Source organism: Bos indicus, chromosome 6 (genome assembly GCF_029378745.1).
Source record: "Bos indicus isolate NIAB-ARS_2022 breed Sahiwal x Tharparkar chromosome 6, NIAB-ARS_B.indTharparkar_mat_pri_1.0, whole genome shotgun sequence".
NCBI lineage: Eukaryota > Metazoa > Chordata > Mammalia > Artiodactyla > Bovidae > Bos > Bos indicus.
The window spans coordinates 102,028,728-102,048,996 of NC_091765.1; the positions used below are offsets into that span (position 1 = coordinate 102,028,728).

The following is a 20,269-nucleotide window of genomic DNA, read 5'->3' on the forward strand; positions in this document are numbered from 1 at the left end:
CCAGGGAGTGAAAGTGAAAGTTACTCAGTTCTGTCCAACTCTTTGTGACCCCATGGACTACACAGTCCATGGAATTCTGCAAGCCAGAAGACTGGAGTGGGTAGCCTTTCCCTTCTCCAGGGGATCTTCCCAATCCAGGGACTGAACCCAGGTCTCCCACATTACAGGCAGATTCTTTACCAGGTAAGCCACAAGCGAAGCCCAAAGCCCCTATTTATACTCTAAAAACCATTTAATCGGTTATTGATTAAAAGGCTGGGGCAGAGTTGGAGGGGACTAGGGACCACAGACATAAATTCCCAAATACTTTCGGGAATTCCCAAGAACTTTACAAAGCAGGTTCTGACAGTCAAGGGCAGTTGACAATAAAGACAGCCAGTGCTGGCTCTGGAATGACAGGTCATTTGGAACATGCATGCACCGAAACGGAAACAAAATCTGAAGATACTGGACAATCCACTTACTACACAACCCTCACAACAACTCCAAGAGATAGCTACTTATTTTATTTCCATTTTATAGGCGAGGAGTCTGAAATACAGAAAGATTAAGTGAGATGCCCAAGATCCTACAGCTGGTAAGTGTCAAGCCAGGACCTGACACCAGATCGTCTGCCTCCAGAGTCTGTACATATCATATGATTAAGTTAAGCGCCAGAGCAGAACGTACAGAGACCAAAGGCAGAACAAAACCATGGCTAGGAATTAAGCGATAATAGAGAACAGGGAGAACCAGAAACGACTAAGATGCAGCCCAAATACACCAGAGCAAGATGATCCTTGTTTGGGTGAAGATGGTAATGAGATTTTTCTACTAAATGGTTAGAGCCCATAAGGGCATCAGACCCTTGAGTTACACATAACATTCACTTTCACTCTAAGCGTGCAGGGGAGAGAAATTATCGCAGGCAGAAAAGCAGCTAGGGGGAGAGGGAAGGAACATAAGACAATTTTCCCTCCCACTTCCCTTTCCCTCTCTAACTCCCCACGTTCTCCTTCTGTACACACTGTCATGCATGTGTGCATGTACACACACACACACACACACACACACACACACACACACACTGAAATCTGAAAGCCTCCTGCAGTTTGTTTCTGATATTTATTGAAAATAATTAGAGAAAATTAGCTGAGACATTAAATTCAACATACCATAGCAAGGAACCATGTCAAGAGAATTTCCTATAAGCTAAAGCTCACCTATCAAAATAATTTAGGTAGCGGATAGCTTTTTAATTAATTTTAAAAGTTAGTTGCTTCAATACATAATTTGAGACTCCCTGGGAAGGCTTGTGATCCATAAAATATTTCTTTTGTCAATCAAGTTATTAAATCTACCATTAGATTTTCCCTCATTTGAATACTTTCAACTTTTAAAGAGTCTCCTATGAGTTTCAGCAACGAGATAGACTCAGCAGTACAGACACCCCTCGTGTTACCAAAAAACAAAACGCTGGATAAAATATAACCCCCGGGGACTTCTCTCGTGGTCCAGTGGTTAAGACTCAGTGCCTCCACATGGGGCAACTAAGCTCCTGCACCACAACTACTGAGCCTATGCTCCAGAGCCAGGGCGCCACAACTGCTGAAGCCCTCATACCCTAGAGCCCATGCTCTGCAACGAGAGAAACCACTGCAATGAGAAGACTGGGCATGCAACTGGAAAGTAGCCCTCACAGCACAGACAAAAACAAATAAGTAAAATAATAAGACTCAGTGTTTCCAATGCAGGGGCCGCAGGTTCGATCACTGATCAGGAATCGAATATATATTCAGTTCCTGGAGAGACAGATATATATATCAATTCAGTGCAGTTCAGTCACTCAGTCATGTCTGACTCTTTGCGACCCCATGAACTGCCGCATGCCAGGCTTCCCTGTCCACCACCAACTCCCAGAACTTGCTCAAACTCATGCGAACATCTTTTAGATCATTGAAAAAGCAAGAAAGTTCCAGAAAAACATATATATATATATATATATATATATATATATATATATATATATATATAAGTGAAAGTGAAAGTCACTCAGTCAGGTCCGACTCTTTGCGACCCCATGGACTATGGTCCATGGAATTCTCCAGGCCAGAATACCGGAGTGGGTAGGTGTTCCCTTCTCTGGGGGATCTTCCCAACCCAGGGATCCAACCCAGGTCTCCCACATTGCAGGCAGATTCTTTACCAGCTGAGCCATAAGGAAAGCCCATATATATATATATATATATATAAATATATATATCCCAAAATTAGTTTACAAGGCTGGGTAATAATAATAAATAAGAACGGTAAATCTTAAGTGCCAGAAATTAAGCAGGAACTCAAAACCAGAGGTCTGACAATAGAAGTGGATGTCATGGATCTGGAGGGCAGAGCCAGGAGAGAAGGCAAGAAAACCAAGTCCTGGAAGAGGCTGTCTCCAAGATAGGAAACCTAAGGGGTGAAAAATAACTCCACCTCAGTAAATTAAAGCCCCAAGGCTGAAGCATGCTTGGGTATATGTCTAAATTTAAAAAAATATATATAAATATATGGAGAGACAGAGAGAGAGAGTAATTAGCATAGATGTACACAAATAGACAAACAGAACGTAACTGGAGACACAAGAAAGGGACCACACATACGTGGGAACTGGATACATGACACAGACCACATTAAAACCATCGGAGAAAAAAGGCCGGAATGGCTGATGAAAAGGCTGATCAGCATGTTTCACCATCCATAAATATAAATAAAAATATCCATATAAATATCCATAGAAACAAACTAAACTTCCCTATCTAACTCCCACTACACCCAATATATTCAGATAGATCAAAAAGATAAATGTAAAAATCAAGCCCTCCAAAGAACATATAGAATATCTTTATGACCTGCAGTAGGGAATTATTTCAACAGGGCATGAAACACACAGACCACAGAGAAAAGGACCAGGGTCTCGGTGCGACAGACTGTGTCATTCTGAACACAACTGCGCCCCCCTACACCCGCACCCCATGCTATTTGCTTTGGCCAATGAAATGTGGGTATAAAGTGACAGGTGCCACTGGCAGACAGAAGCTTTAAGAGCCTTCCTGTGGGTCTGTAGTCTCTTCTCTATGTTGCAAGACTGACATGTCTAAGATAAGAGCCACATCTTCAACTCTAATCTCTGGAGTGAAAAATCTGTGGAGCAGGGCCTGTCAACCCACGTGAATGTGAGTAAAAGCGGAACTTATGCTGCAATAAACCCTGAGATCTGGGAGTTCTATTACCGTCACACGATTTACCTTAAGCTGACTGAAACAGCGACATTCAAACATAAAAACTATGGAAGCAAGACTTGCCTGGTAGCCACAATAGTGGCTAAGACTGCACTCCCAATGGAGGGGGCCTGGGTTCGATCACTGGAGAACTAGATCCCACATGCCTCAGCTAAAACTCTCACATGATGCAATGAAGATTGAAGATTTTGTGGACAGCAACTAAGACCCAGCACAGTCAAATAAATAAATAAAAATAAATATATATCTTTTTTAAAAAACTATGAAAGCAAACAGATTCGGTACAGATCTTTTCAATGGGTATGATTGACAAAGAGACTGGTATACAGAAAACAGGAAGAACATCTACAAATCAATAAGAAAAGAAAAACAACTCAAGGAAAATGGGCAAAGACTATGAATAGCCATATTGCAAAAATAAAAACCAAATGGTCCAGAAACATGAAAATAAACCCAACCTCATTACTAATCAGGAACTAAAAATTAACACAAAATGATACCATAGTTCATGCCTAGCAATATGGCAAAAATTTTATTCTGACACTAAAATATATTACAAGAATGTGGAGCAGAAGGAATTGTCACAGACTGCTAGAGAAAAAAGGGGGTATAAATCTGTACAACTGCTTTAGAGAAAAATTTGATAGTATCTATTAATAGTAAAATTTCAGAAACTCCACTTCTAGGTTCACCCCCTAAAGAAACTTTTTTAACACATACACAAGTTTAAAGATACCCACAGAAAAGATTTTACTGTTTGTAATAATGGAAAAATTAAAACAATTTAAGTGCCTATCTACAGAAGAATGGATTTTTAAAAATCAAATATTCCAATAGTGTACTGCCATACAGTAATTAAATAGGTAAAATATATGAAATAGAAAGACATATACCAAGATGTGCAGATCTCAAATACTCACCACTGACTGAGAAAAAGTGAGATATAGATAAAGAAATAGAGATATAGGATAAGTTAGAGATTGATAGGTATGGATATATTGTATGAAACCATTTAGTAAACTGAAAACATAACAAACCATACTCTGTGTGGGTGTGTGCATCTGTCTGTCTGTCTGATGTATCATACATAAGCAGCAACATCTAAAGAGGATTCTGGTAAACTCTGGGGAGAAAAATAAGGAAATGAAGTAGGTTGCATGGGTTCACTGTATCTGTAGTATAGATTTCTTTTTTTTTTTTTAATGTTTTTAGAGCAAATATGGCCCAAAATGTTGACATCTGTGAAGTCCAGCAGTGAATAGTAACAGTGTTGAGCTTCATCAGAGTCCTGTGATCCTGGAAAACAGCAATGTTTAAAGAAATCCCCCCTACTCACTCTTTTGTGTACCGGAAAACGGCTTAGCTCAAACAACCACTGGTCCCCATGTAAACTAGATAAGACTCACAGACAGTGCCCTGGTTTACCTTCAACGTGGACAGATACAGACCCTCCAAATTCCCATTCTCCGCCTCAGAAATGATTCACTGAACTGCTTGTCCCCACTGATCCAGCAGAAGAAAGTGTTTGTTAACCTGTGATTAATTTCTCTCCTACCCCAAGGTCTCTTGTCCCTTAGAGGTCCCTGGAGAACAGACTGTCCTTAGGGTAGAAAAGTCTCTAATCTATCCCATCTAGCTACCCTTCCAGCCCACTTCTGCACACCATTCCCTCTCACCTTCCTATTCTTTCTATTAAAGAAGATCCCTTTTTGTATAATGCTTGCAGATCTGATGGTCAAAGTCTTCAAAATGGGTCTCTTTCCCCATTGTGCAATAATCCCCTCAAATAAAGTCTTTCTTGGGCTTCCCTGGTGGTTCAGTGGTAAAGAATCCACCTGCCAGTGTGGGAGACACAGGTTCAATCCCTGATCCAGGAAGATTTCGCATGCTGCCGAGCAACTAAGCCTGTGTGCCGTTAACTATTGAGCCTGTGCTCGTCAGCCCAGGAGCTCCAACTATTGAGTCCATGTGCCAACTACTGGAGCCCACACACTCTAGAGCACATCAACACAATTGGAGAGTAGCCCCTGCTCACCGCAACTAGAGAAAAGACCACGCAGCAACAAAGATAGCACAGAGAAAAATAAAACAAATAAATAAAATTAAAAAAATAAAGTCTTTCTAAGTCTGGATTTGTTTTTTATTTGACAACCCAAGTACTTCTACTTTCTCATATATTGACTATTTCATAATATAAAAGATATTTTAAAGAGGGCCTTATTAAATAGAAAAAAAATAATTGTTTAAAAAGAATAGTTTTCAAAATGTCTTGATGAAAACAGCAACAGAACTCAAGTTGTATCAACCTTCTATCAGAGGTAGGATGAGAATTTCTGATTGACCAGGCCGGTCAGGGGACCCCTATGAGATAAAAGTGAAGGAACTGCGAAAGTTAAATCTGGGAATTAAGACTCAAATGGGCAAAACAACTGCCTTCAGATATGTAATGGGTTAATTACATGAGAAATGGAAGGAAGTTTCTATACGTTGCCATTAGGTAGAATTGTGATCAATAAATGGAAGCTTCAGGAAAATCTCAGCACAATCTACTGAAGAATTGTCTGACAGCATTGTCCAAAGGTGGAATGGGCTCCTTGCAAGTGCCGAGGTCCAGACATTATGTGTATGAACCGCTAGACCAATTGTGTTAGATAGGTTGTTGGACCAGGTAACCCACTGGCTTCTGGATTCCATGGTTCTATCTACTGGATAATGCAGAGAGCATCTGAGTAAACTTTAATAACCAGGCGGTCACTTACTGCCAATGTTTTCCAATTGCCAATAGTTTCCAATTCATTAGACATAAGGAGCCGAAAAAAGTAAACACCACCCACTGGAAGATACACGCATTAAGAACTTTTTTTAAGAGGGGAAAGAATAAAATCAGAATAATCATTAAGCAAAAGAAGTCATTCTTTCATTAGAGTGTTCACATGAGAAAGATACAAAAAGAACTCTAACTCCAAGACACCAGACGTAGCTTATGCTTCTTACTGCATCCATCTTAAAGCATTTATGAGACAAAAAAAAAATGTAAATTCTCCACCAAGGAAGTATTTGATGGCTGAACACTGGATAGAGCAATGAGAGACTTCTCTGAAAGCCATAATAGGAAACTCTGAATGGATATATCAATCAATCTAACATAACTGAGACAATAACAAGGTTCTGGACAGCCAAAAAAGATGACAGCTGATTGAATTTAAACAACTTCTTTACAGAAAGAAAAAGAAAAAAGCTGCTTTGCAGATCTGTTTGTCAGTGACTTTCATATTCCAGCCTCCATGACCATGAAAGCCACACAAAGGGTATAATTATATTTCACAGAAGCTGTTCTTATTTTAAATCTGCCCCTAATATAAAGCAGCCAACAGAGGAAATTGTATTTAATAAGACATCTGGCTTCTAAATGAAGATACCCATTTTTCTTCTAAAATAATGTTAATTTGGTTTGTAATTGAAACATGTAGTTGATGTCATTTAGAGTTTCCTGTCCCAGAAAATTGTTTACAAATGAAATACATCAGAATACTTTCAAGCTGCAAGATTATGCTTTTATCTAAAGTATGACAAGACTGAATAGATATTTTGACATTAACATCTTCCAAGAGAATTTAATTTCTTTTTATGCATGAGATTATATTTTCTTTAACTAAAATGAATAACACAGGATATTTGTTTTGCTATTTGCTTTATTCTATGCTATCTTTTTATTTTAATATTTATCTAGCCATTCATTCATTCTATCCATTCATTTTCTCCAGAATTAAATGTTTTTACTTACACCTCCCTCTGTTAAACAAAATTCTTCACCTGCTTCCATTGTATCTCCTTTCTTTTTCCACTGCTTTCCTTTTCTCTTATCTCCTATCTTCCTCCTTCTTTATTCTACCTTTGCAACCAAGAGGATTCATAATTGTTCACTACAAAGGGAAAGAACTGAATGCTAGTGGGGGAATTACTGTGCATACAGAAGACCCTCCTACAGAATGACACTTCTAAAAAGTGTCATCGTAGAAGACAGTCAAATGTGAAGTAAAAAAGTAGTAAAAGATGGCCAAAATTACCCAAAAGTGAAACTACTCAAATCTAGAAATTAAGATTAGTGGTTATCACAGTCACCAAAGCAAAGACAGTCCTATTCTTCCTAAAATAGCTATTGACATTTTATTACTAATTAAGAATTAAAATATTTAGTTCTTATAGTACATTGGCAATAAAATTGGATACTATGGAGAATTCATCAAGAAAAAAAAATCTTACTTCATAAGTATTCCACTAATCTCTTCTTGCAAAATAAAAAATAAATCCCTGAAAAGTGAATAGAGTGGAAGCCTGCACCCAAATCCATCTCTTCTCAAAATAATTGGCCTCTCCTGTCTTCTTTAAATTATACATACAGGTATTCCTGAGTTAATCTTAAAATAGAAATTTATAATTTAAAATAAAGTTGATTCTATGAAAAAGATTGTTTCTTTAAAATGTAAAGCATTGTTTCCGTCATTATGCATGTCATAATATGTATTTTTTGAAGATCAAATGGAGTATATTTGCTAGCATGCTGCAACACCCCTGGCTTAATTAAAATGCCTGAAAGATGCTTTTAGCCTGCAGCAGAAATTGTTATATAATTACTCTAATGCATCTGCTATGTTTTCACTTTTATTTTTTTTAACAAAGAGGAACCCAGGTGATTTCTGGGTAACTCTAATATGAATCAAGAAGGATAATTGTAGAAAATGAAAGTGTAAATAACATATGTCAAATTCAGAGTAATTCTAGAACTTTGCCTTTGAATACAATTACAGTCATTTGCTTTTTAAGAGTTTAGGGGGTCTGTTATAGTTATGAAGAAATTTTCCTAGCAATATTCATCAGAAATAAACCAATTGTCACAATGAACTTGTATGTATCAAACTGAGTTACAGGACAGGAGGCTGAGTGCATTATAGCAAATTCTAATCTCAGCTATTTTTAATTTTTAAATTGATGAATGTTCCAATGGCTACATATAGTCGTGTCCAACTCTTTGCAACACATGGACTGTAGCCTGCTAGGCTCCTCTGTTCATGGAATTTTCCAGACAAGAATACTAGAGTGGGTTGCCATTTCCTTCTCCATCCAATGGCTAAGACGGTAACGAATCTGCCTGCAATGCAGGAGACCTGGGTTCAATCTCTGAGCCAGAAAGATCCCTTGGAGAAGGGAATGGCAACCCTCCCCAGTATTCTTGCCTGAAAAAATCCCATGGACAGAGCTGCCTGGCGGGCTATAGTACATGGGGTCACAAAGAGTCAGACATGACTGAGTGACTAACACTTTCAGTTTCACCAAATTCAAGAGTTCTCCTTTTTAGAAAACTAGAACTCTGAGAAGAACACAAACTTAAGTCATCAATAGTTCACTTTAGTTCGTTTAAATACATTTTTTTCAGTAGAGTAATAGCATGTCTCCTACAACCGTTTCTCACAATATTTTAAAATAGTAAAAGTAATTCTCACAATATTTTAAGATAATAAAAGTAATTCTTAATGATATTTATGGATTTTAAGAAATCGAGTATTTATGCCTCAATAGTTTTATTCAATTATTGATATGTACACATCTGAGAGGAGTGGTTTGGCATTGTATTTATAAAAGTTTTTTTTTAAGTGTAGAATACAGATAAAAGATACAGTTGCAGACTTTAAACGCAAGGTGAGATTCAGAAATATGTAAGAGCACGATATAGACAACCATATACAGAGAAAATACTTCTGGCATTTTTCAGGGGAAATTATGTCATTTGTGATTCACTTACATTTGGCAATGAAACTGCTGTTTCTTCAGATGTTCTGTCCAGGGCCTGTGAAAACTGAAGTCTTACCAAAATTTTTACCTAGAAATAATGATCTGATTATATTTTGAGATCATAAATGTTGTGTTTCTCTTTGGAGGGGGTAATCAGCCATATTTAAACAGATACCACATACTGAGGCAGGAGATAGATGGGCCCCAGGCTAAGCAGCCAGAATTTGTCCTTGTGGATGGGTATCCCAAATGAGGAGTAAGAAAAGAGCTGAACCCTGCTCAGATAAGAGATAAATGACCACATATTCCTTATTCTCGAAGTCAAGGAGAACTTCCCTACTACATACATACAGAGAATCCTAAAAGATGACACTGTTAAAGTGCTGCACTCCATATGCCTGCAAATTTGAAAAACTCAGCAGTGGCCACAGGACTGGAAAAGGTCAGTTTTCATTCCAGCCCAAAGAAGAGCAATGCCAAAGAATGTTCACCATATCACAAAACTGCACTCATTTCACGTGCTAGCACAGAAATGCTCAAAATCCTTCAAGCCAGGCTTCAACAGTATCTGAATCGAGAACTTCCAGATGTTCAAGCTTGTTTTAGAAAAGGCAGAGGAACCAGAGATCAAATTGCCAACATCCAGAGATCACAGAAAAAGCACGAGAATTCCAGAAAAATATCTATTTCTGCTTCATTGACTACACCAAAGCCTTTGACTGTGTGGATCACAACCAACTGGAAAATTGTGAAAGAGATGGAATACCAGACCACTTTACCTGCCTCCTGAGAAATCTGTATGCCCATCAAGAAGCAACAGTTAGAACCGGACGTGGACCAACACACTGGTTTCAAGTCAGGAAAGGAGTATGTCAAGGTCGTATATTGTCACCCTGCTTATTTAACTTCTATGCAGAGTCCATCATGCAAAATGCTGGGCTGGATGAAGCGTAAGCTGGAATCAAGATTGCCAGGAGTAATATCAATAACCTAAGATATGCAGAAGACACCACCCTTATGGGAGAAAGTGAAGAGGAACTAAAGAGTCTCTTGATGAAGGTGAAAGAGGAGAGTAAAAAAGCTTGCTTAAAACTCAACATTCAAAAAACGACTATCACGGTATCCGGTCCCATCACTTTATGGCAAATAGATGTGGAAACAATTTAAACAGTGACAACTTTATTTTCTTGGGCTCCAAAATCACTGTGGATGGTGACTGCGGCCATGAAATTAAAAGACACTTGTTCCTTGGAAGAAAAGCTATGACAAATCTAAACAGCATATTAAAAAGCAGAGACATTACTTTGCCAACAAAGGTCCGTCTAGTCAAAGCTATGGTTTTTCCAGTAGTCATGTATGGATGTGAGAGTTTGACTATAAAGAAAGCTGAGCATCCAAGAATTGATGCTTTTGAACTGTGGTGTTGGAGAAGACTCTTGAGAGTCCCTTGGACTGCAAGATCAAACTAGTCAATCCTAAAGGAAATTAATCCTGAATATTCATTGAAAGGACTGATGAGGAAGCTGAAACTCCAATACTTGGACACCTTCTGCAAAGAGCCGACTCATTGGAAAAGACCCTGATGCTGGGCAAGATTGAAGGCAGGAAGAAAAGGGGACGACAGAGGATGAGATGGTTGGATGGCATCACTGACTCAATGGACATGAGTTTGAGCAAACTCCAGAAGACGGTGAAGGACAGGGAAGCCTGGCGTGCTGCAGTCCATGGGGTCACAAAGAGTCCAACACAACTGAGTGACTGAAGAACAACAACAAGCACAGAAAGGCTCCTTGAAGGTCAAAAAGACAGGGGGCGTCACCTCATGGTAATGATGTCAACCTGCTGTTAGGCATCTTCACTAGAAACCATCTTGAATGCACAGAGGAAAGGACCTTGATATTAATATATACCAAATACAGACTCAGAACCAGCCAAAGCAAGATGACTGGCCAAAGGAAACCTGGAAGAAATTCCCCATAAAAATGATTCAAAGTGATTCACCTTAGAGCAGTAGGATTGAGTTTTTCAAAAAGAGGAAATGGAAAAGGGAGGACATCTATGTATATGTAGGCTTCCTGGATGGCTCAGCAAGTAAAGAATCCGCCTGCAATGCAGGAGATGCAGGAGACATGGATTCAGTCCCTGGGTCGGGAAGATCCCCTGGGGGCGTGGCAACTCATTCCAGTACTCTTGCCTGGAAAATCGCATGGACAGAGGACCTTGATGGGCTATGTCCATGGGGTCACAGAGAGTCAGACACAACTAAAGGACTGAGCACACATGCATCTTTGAATGTTTTTGGCGGATCACAGAAATCGTTATTATTTGTTAGAAATGAATGAAGTAGCTATACAAAACAACTGTTGATAGATAAACTGAGGCATATTTTAAATTTTAAGCAAATGAGCAAAAATTAATTGAAATTAATTGAGGCAGCACCAAACAGAAAATGGTTAAGAGTACTCTTAGACTCTTGGCAGACAGGAGCTAAGGAGAAGACATACAGAAACAGTACAGATATAAAGAAAGGAAGTTATTTGATTTGTTACAGCGTAAAGCCTTAATTGTTTGTGATTGGTCATCCCTACATTTTCAATTTTGTAACCTTGAGGCATCTGCAGGCTAAGATTTTGTTTTGCTTACATAAGCCACCATGGCATTAGAGCCAGCAAAGTGTAATGGTCTCTCATTCAGTTAATTTATCACTACATTTGGTCATTTTCCTGATTGATATGGAAAGTTCTACAAATTGTTGGCAGAGGTTCAGTTCAGTTGCTCAGTTGTGTCCAACTCTTTGCGACCCCATGAATTGCAGCACGCCAGGCCTCCCTGTCCATCACCAACTCCCGGAGTTCACTCAGACTCATGTCCGTCGAGTCGGTGATGCCATCCAGCCGTCTCATCCTCTGTCGTCCCCTTCTCCTCCTGCCCCCAATCCCTCCTAGCATCAGAGTCTTTTCCAATGAGTCAACTCTTCACATGAGGTGGCCAAAGTACTGGAGTTTCAGCGTTAGCATCATTCCTTCCAAAGAACACCCAGGACTGATCTCATTTAGAATGGACTGGTTGGATCTCCTTGCAGTCCAAGGACTCTCAAGAGTCTTTTCCAATACCACAGCTCAAAAGCATCAATTCTTTGGCGCTCAGCCTTCTTCACAGTCCAACTCTCACATCCATACATGACCACTGGAAAAACCATAGCCTTGACTAGACGGACCTTTGTTGGCAAAGTCATGTCTCTGCTTTTGAATATGCTATCTAGGTTAGTCATAATTTTCCTTCCAAGGAGTAAGCGTCTTTTAATGTCATGGCTGCAATCACCATCTGCAGTGATTTTGGAGCCCCCCAAAAATAAAGTCTGACACTGTTTCCACTGTTTCCCCACCTATTTCCCATGAAGTGATGGGACCAGATGCCATAATCTTAGTTTTCTGAATGTTGAGCTTTAAGCCAAATTTTTCACTCTCTTCTTTCCCTTTCATCAGGAGGCTCTTTAGTTCCTTTTCACTTAATCAGTGTTAAAATAGCTTTCATATATAATAATTGAGACATCCCAAGACTGAATCTATAATGTTGGAATCAATATACTGCTTTTTTTTCCTCCAACCAGGATTATTAAACATAACAAAATTCTATATACAAGGTGACTTAAATCTGCTGTTTCAAAATGTGGCACTTTCCTTAACTAGTATTTCATAAGTCAAGCCACAGAGGGTCAAAAGGCTTACTCTAAAATTAATAGGAAAGTGACCAATGCTTATTACATGAATGGTCTAATTACTAGAACTCTAGTATATTATATTATCTATAAGATAATTAACATAAGGTACCACTGAGGGCCTGTGACAGGCTTCGGAGCACTGATACAAGACGTCAGGAGGCCATTTTGTACACTGCCACTGTGATGCCATCGTGTTTCTGGAGCATAATATTCCCATTATCTGATTCTAGACACACCACAGAAATACCAGTGGGGTATGAGGTTACCTTAGCTGCTTGCTGGGCTAGAACAGATATCACCCCAGCATGCTCATCTGACAGGGTTCTGCGGCAGCCCAGATTGAGTCCTTGTAAATCTGTGCACAGGACTCCAATAGTACATGGATTCTCCATTGTGTCCTCCAAGCACTGCTGCAAGGTAGCCTCCATCCCGCCACGTGTCGCCTCCTTCTGGCCACACTGGTGTCAGGGGCCCCTCAGTCAATCACATGACGCGAGAGGTCAATATACTGCTTTTAAAAACAACACAATTTAATTTAGCTATGATTATATAATAAGCTGGAACCCAAACAAAATACTGAAGTTGGAGTTACTATTAACAGAGACGCAATAGGTGTCTGATGGATGGGAGAGTTGGACTATAAAGAAAGCTGAGTGCTGAAGAATTGACGCTTTTGAATAGTGGTGTTGGAGAAGACTCTTGAGAGTCCCTTGGACTGCAAGGAGATCCAACCAGTCCATCCTAAAGGAGAGCAGTCCTGGGTGTTCATTGGTAGGACTGATTTTGAAGCTGAAACTCCAAAGCCACTTTGGCCACCTCATGTGAAGAGGTGACTCATTTGAGAAGACCCTGATGCTGGGAAAGATTGAGGGCAGGAGGAGAAGGGGACGACAGAGGATGAGATGGTTGGATGGCATTACCGACTCGATGGACATGGGTTTGGGTGAACTCCGGGAGTTGGTGATGGACAGGGAGGCCTGGCGTGCTGCAGTCCATGGGGTCGCAAAGAGTCGGACACGACTGAGCGACTGAACTGAACTGAATAGGTGTCCATGATTTCTATTACCTATCATCTCTGGCAGAATATCCTGTGAATATTTTCTTGCACCCAATGTCATACTGGTCCTTGAAACTATTTTTCTTCCTTTATCATCACTGTTGACCACCTCACCCCACTGCACCGCAGTTTAGCTCACAAAGCTGTGAAGTGTGCTGAAGACAAAATATTGACTAATGTAGTACTTGACACAAAGTGAGCAATTCCACCAAAGCCTGACCAGACATATAAATGAAGGGACAGATAAGTGAGTGAACACATTTTGACAGAGATTCAGGAGCCTCTGTCTGTAAATACTCTCTTCTACTCTGACACAGGATGAAGAAAACAAACATTTGGAAATGCAAGTGATCAAATGTGTAGCCAGGGGCATCAACAAACATCCAGTCACCCTAATCCCTGCCAGAGTTCAATTTGTGGGAGACAAGCTTTGAAGCCAGAGACTTTTTACCATAAAAGTTATAGAAGTGGAGGAATAAAAACTTTTAGCGCTATGATTCCCACCTCTAAATTTCTGTTTCTACAATTCACAGCTGAAGTTCCTCTTGTGTATCCCCTAATTAGTCTCCTTTAAAATAATTGGTGTTGTTCTCGCCTGTTATTTGAGTGTTGTCCCTAGCTGTGACACAAAATGAACCTTTCTGGAAGTGTCTCCCCAGGAGGGATTTAAGTGCTTAAGGAGGCTTATTTATTCTCAAGGCTGAGCAACCACTTAGTCCATTACAGTGGAAACGGCGATTTCAAGGCAAGTGTGTACTGCTAAAAACAGGTGCATAAGAATGTGGCTGTCTTCCAGTTTTAAGAAGGCAAGAAATTCAAATTAACCCCATGAAGTCTTCTGCTGGAAACCACCACTCAGACAAGCAAAACAATAAGCACTTTCTGCTCAACTCTGGACAGCTTGATTCTCCAGATTCTTGGCACTTTTGGTTATTTTCTTTTACTACTTCAAAGTCAAGAGGAAGCAAATCACAAAGCTTTAGTAATTCTAAATGAAAAGCCACAGGAAAGAAAAACAGCAATGAAAGAGAAGGAAATATTGCAGGTTATTAGAAATCAAACTTTACGCAAATTTTAAAATTCATTTCTCAATACAGTGGGTACAATGTTTCAATCTAGGAGAAAATTCATTTTAAATGATTTAATGCTGGCCTTGCTTATCCACAAAAACTCATTAGCTTAATAAAACAGAGGCTTTGTTTGCCAAGTCGCACACTCCTACCTGGCTCATTTACAGGGCTAGAGGGCAGCCTGACGCTGTTCTGTCGCTCTTAAATTCTCCCATGTGCCTAACACAGTGATAGGTGACTGTGACTGGGGAGTTGAAATTTAAAAACACCACCCAAAACCTAGTGCTGCTGCATTTCATTTCAAACAATAGTCAGTCCAACAACATAAATCCTGCTTGTAGAATGAAATGCTATATGAAGTCACGTCCCAAACACCACATTCCTCTTTTCCTTTACGCCTCTTCCCCAATGTCTACTGAACAAAAACGCACAGCCTGAAAGCTGAGAGTTATGTTTTATTCACTGGACAAAACTGAGGACTTAAGTCTGGAATACAACCTCTGAAATACTGCTCCGAAGAGGTGTGGGAGGAGCTGGGATACACGGGAGTTTTTGCAACAAAGACCAGGTCAGTCAGAACATCAAAAGATTACTATTAATTAAAGAAAACCAGCTATCTCAATTTAAGGAATTTAATGCTTTTCTATGCATGGAAAGATGCAAGAGTATGGGCTCACTGAAATCATTCCTTTGATATGCACCTCAGCTCTCTTTCGGGTCAGAATATCTTGTGCTTTTTCATCCTGAGTCTCCCCAGGGTGCATGATGGGGGAAGGGCGGACACATCCTTTGTTTACTGCCACGGCAGGCAATATGCGCTCAGTGACGCCCATTCATTTCTAGCTCTGTGCCACAATGTGTGCGTGTGTGTGTGTGTGTGTGTGTGTGTGTGTGTGTGTGTGTGTGTGTGTGTGAAGGGGGGAAGGAAGAGAAAGACACAGAGCAAAGTTGCTGCTATCCTAGAAGACCACGCCTTCTCCCAACAATGAGACATTTATTGTGGATTGATTTGCCTCTTCCAATAAGCGTTGTGTGGACAAAAGAAATGGCCTGAATGAGGCATGTTCGAATTACAATGGACTGACTCGATCAACTGTGGAACTAAATCGTGGTGAACTTTTTAATTCCCTACCATTAAACCTGCTCATGCTGCCAGGATGCGTTGAAATTTTGCACATGGGACCCAAGAGAATAAAGACACAGTGCTCTGGCACTCTTGGTTCTGTCTGGGGTAAAATTCTAATGAAAAATGAACTCGAGAAATTAAAATCAAGTTAATTACTGTCACTTAACAGAGACTTGAGTGTATTCAGTTTCTTGCTTACCTGATATTTTTCACTTTTTCTTTTGTGTGTGCGTGTTGCAGTTGGGAGACAGTTTTCCAAACAGCCAATTCTTGGATTTAGATGGTGCAAGAAGAATTCTAGCTGTTACAGCTGGGGTTAAAATGTGCAAACGCCTGCAGCACATCACTCTCTTTGACTAAGCTGTCAAAACATTTAAATTGTGTCCCTGTCTTTCCTCCTTCCCTCCTCCACGATCTCCCCAGCAGGGGCCCCCAGCACTGAATTTTTGTCAAAAGAGAAGACAGAGTCAAATTGGCAAACTGTATCTTTCTAAAAGGACTTCCAACCTTCTTTGTGTTGCTTGTCATGTTTATTTTGGTATGTCATTTTTGCATTAACCCTTGCTGATTCTTTCCAGTTTGATTTCATGGAAATGCCCTTATCTTAGGTCAGCTAACAACAAAAGACATCACATTTGGTTAACAGGTGTGCTTTAAAAATAATAATCGTAATTGGAGACTTTCACCATGTCTGGACAATGAGGAAAATAAGTAGTTTGCAGAAACACCTTTTAATTACTTCAACTGATAATAGGATAAACTGTAGAAGAAAGACTTTCCTAAATACGTTGTTTAAATTCTGAAATGTGTACAATGGAACAAAGAGACAAACATCACCCTTACATTGTAAATAATTAAATAAATATTATTAATATACACTTATGACTGCAGTCCATGGGGTCGCTAAGAGTCGGACACGACTGAGCGACTTCACTTTCACTTTTCACTTTCATGCATTGGAGAAGGAAATGGCAACCCTCTCCAGTGTTCTTGCCTGGAGAATCCCAGGGATGGGGGAGCCTGGTGGGCTGTCATCTATGGGGTCGCACAGAGTCAGACACGACTGAAGCGACTTAGCAGCAGCAGCAGCATGACTGTAACCAATATTAAAAATTATTAAAATGTCAGAAAATATTTATTATTAAATACCTGCCAAGACCCAGGCTCTATACTTCCAAGCACTGCATTTAGTCCTCACACATCAGGCATTCAACCTTGCACCCACACTGTGCTAAGTCTTGTCATACAGATGAGAAAGACACAATATTTACCCCTCTAATAGCTCACGGTCTAGTGAGGAAAAATGACTGGTAAAAAAATTGTGAAATGAGATTCTATGGATGCATGTCCACTTACAAAGTCATCTGAGAAAGGTCATTCAACTATAATTGAGGGAGTTGAAGATGTTAAACAAATACGGATTTGTTAAAAAAAAAAAAAAAGGGCGGGGGGAGGTGATGCAAGTACTGAAAAACTTAAGTTAGCCAGAAGAGAAAATACTGGGGTGGGAGCAAGAGAAGGAGGGGCCGTTTTTCAGGTCACGAAAGCAGCCTTTAGAAAGGCAGAGAGACTTCACTGCTGGTCCAGTGGTTAAGACTCTGAGCTCTCAATGCAGGGGGCACAGGTTTGATCCCTGGTCAGGGAACCAAGATCTCACAGCCAAACAAAGGCAGGAAGTTCTATGAAAGCAACGCATGTTTAGAAGAACACCAAATGGTCATCTTTAAACCTCAAAATGGAAGACAAGGGAAAGACACCTTAATACATAGCTTAGTGGACTTTGCTAAAGATAGTGGGCTTTATGCAGACCCTACAGAGAGACAGCAACATAATTTTTAAACAGAATAGCTCAAAAACTGTATTTCTAGTCTAGAAATAATGACATAGATATTCTTTATTAATATTTCTTGCCTTTTACCTTCTACATTAATTCAATGTAACTCTCTATACAATATTGTATGTATTATATCCTCATTTTACAGATAAAACAACTGATGCTCACAATCTTTAAGAAACTTGTCCAAGTTCATCTAGCAGCTACATTTCACAATGTTCTCAGTTTCCCACTCTCTCGCTCATAATAGCTATAGTTGTGTGGTGAAGAGCAGGTGTTTTGGAGGCTAACTGAGCATGAATTCTTCACCACTTTATTTTCTGTGTGAATTTGTGCAAATTTTTCATCTTCTGGGAAAGATAAATGCGATAGTACACATAAAGCAGTTAGTACAGTGCCCACCCCACAGTTCAATGCTAACCATTAGTAGTATGCTAGCAGGTCAGCTTGAGCACATTTTACATACAAGAACCAAGTATGGGTATTAGTATCTTCATTTTACAGATTTTAGTTAAATGCTGAAACTTAAAGAAATTAAGTCACTCACAGAAAGACACAGAACTATTAATATATGGGAGAGCTTGTTCTGCTCCGAAGACCACACTATTCTTTTAATGTAGAATATAGTGAATCAGAGACTGTCCCTGATGCCCTATAAAAGATAAATTAAAAGGAGATAAGATAGGAGGCAAGGAGTAGAATATTTAAACAGGTTTTTGTAGAAATGTAAGAGGGAGATTGCAAGAGTCTGAAATAAGTAGAGTTAAAAAAAAAAAAAAAAAAGACACTTAAAAGATATCGACAAGGTTGAATGAACAAGAATGGATGGCAAATTGGATGTTGGGAAGTCAGGGAGCTAGAGAAACAGCACCAAGCTCCCCAGCATATGGCTATAAACTCTTGGAATGTATCTTTTTTCTGCTTTCCTCCTCGCCATATAGTATTTTTAAATACTAATAAATATTAATATTCAGGATGTTCTCGTGTAACAGCTTCTATTTGCTGTGTGTTAGGAAAATTCATTCATAGGATATAATGGGCAAGGTTGCTCAAGGAAACCTAGCCAGGTTTGAATTAGCTTTTGAGCAGCAGCAATGATAGCTCAGTTGGTAAAGAATCCGCCTGCAATGCAGGAGACCCCAGTTTGATTCCTGGGTCAGGAAGATCCGCTGGAGAAGGGATAGGCTATCCACTCCAGTATTCTTGGGCTTCCCTTGTGGCTCAGCTGGTAAAGAATTCACTTGCAATGCAGGAGGCCTGGGTTCAATCCCTGAGTTGAGAAGATCCCCTGGAGAAGGGAAAGGCTACCCACTCCAGGATTCTGGTCTGGAGAATTCCATGGACATTATAGTCATGGGGTCACAAAGAGTCAGACACGACTGAGCGACTTTCACTTTCACATTCAAAAGAAAGAGAATTGCCCAGAAACACAGAAACATCAGCAAACTATAGTAGTAAAGGCTACTATTACTGCAGGCAATGAATCTGCAGTGGAACTAATCCACATAGAGGTGTGCCTTATAGCAACGTTATTCTATAAATGGTTGAACTAATACTCTGTTGGAGTATTAGTATTACTATTGGCAAAGAATTTGACAGTATTGGTGCAGATTATTAAAATGATAGTCCTTAGGGTATTCTGTTCCTTTGCTGGAACCATCAGTTCCCTATTAGACCACCTCCCCTTCTCCTTTATTTCTCTTTCTCCAGTGAACTCTTGGCCTTCCAGTAGATGCAGCATAGATATCATTTTACAGGAGATGCCTTTCCTGATTATACCAAATATGTCAGTTTCCTCCTCTTACACTTTCTTATGGTCTTCCCTGGTGGCTCAGATGGTAAAGAATGTGCCTACAAAGCGGGAGACCTGAGTTGGATCCCTGGGTCAGAAAGATCCCCTGGAGAAGGGAAAGGCAACCCCTTCCAGTATTCTTGCCTGGGAAATGCCATGGACAGAAAAGCCTGTTGGGCTACAATCCATGGGGTCACAAAGAATCAGACACAATTGAGCGACTAACACTTTCACTTTGTTATACAATTCTTTGGAGCACAGTTTCACTGTCATCTTACATGTTTAAGAAATTAAAAATGCAATTATTATTTGGATTACTCTTTGATCAATGTCAGACTCCCCCAGTTGACTGTAAACTCTTGGAATTTATCTTTTCTCTGCTTTCCTCCTCACCATTATATCTCCTATGTCTAGCAAAGAGCCTATGCTTAGTAGGTGTTCAAGAAATAGTTTTTTGAATGAGTAAATTACTCAAAAATGAATGATTGGATGAATTTGTGAAAATAATAAATAAGGAAGCATATAAACAGGTGGACAAGGAGGGAACTGAATCAAAAAGGGTCAGCAGCTTCAATGAGTTCAAAAACAGTATCAAGAGTTTCACAAGAGAGCCAAA

At 39.7% G+C, this 20,269-nt stretch overlaps 1 protein-coding gene and 1 pseudogene across 2 annotated transcripts in view; both read right to left on the reverse strand.

The window, feature by feature from the left end:
• The window catches only part of MAPK10 (mitogen-activated protein kinase 10), a 623,107-nt gene that overhangs the window by 487,403 nt on the left and 115,435 nt on the right, over window positions 1-20,269 (reverse strand). The gene's annotated exons all lie outside the window — the stretch shown is intronic.
• Window positions 11,958-13,611, reverse strand: LOC139183667 (ragulator complex protein LAMTOR5 pseudogene; annotated as a pseudogene).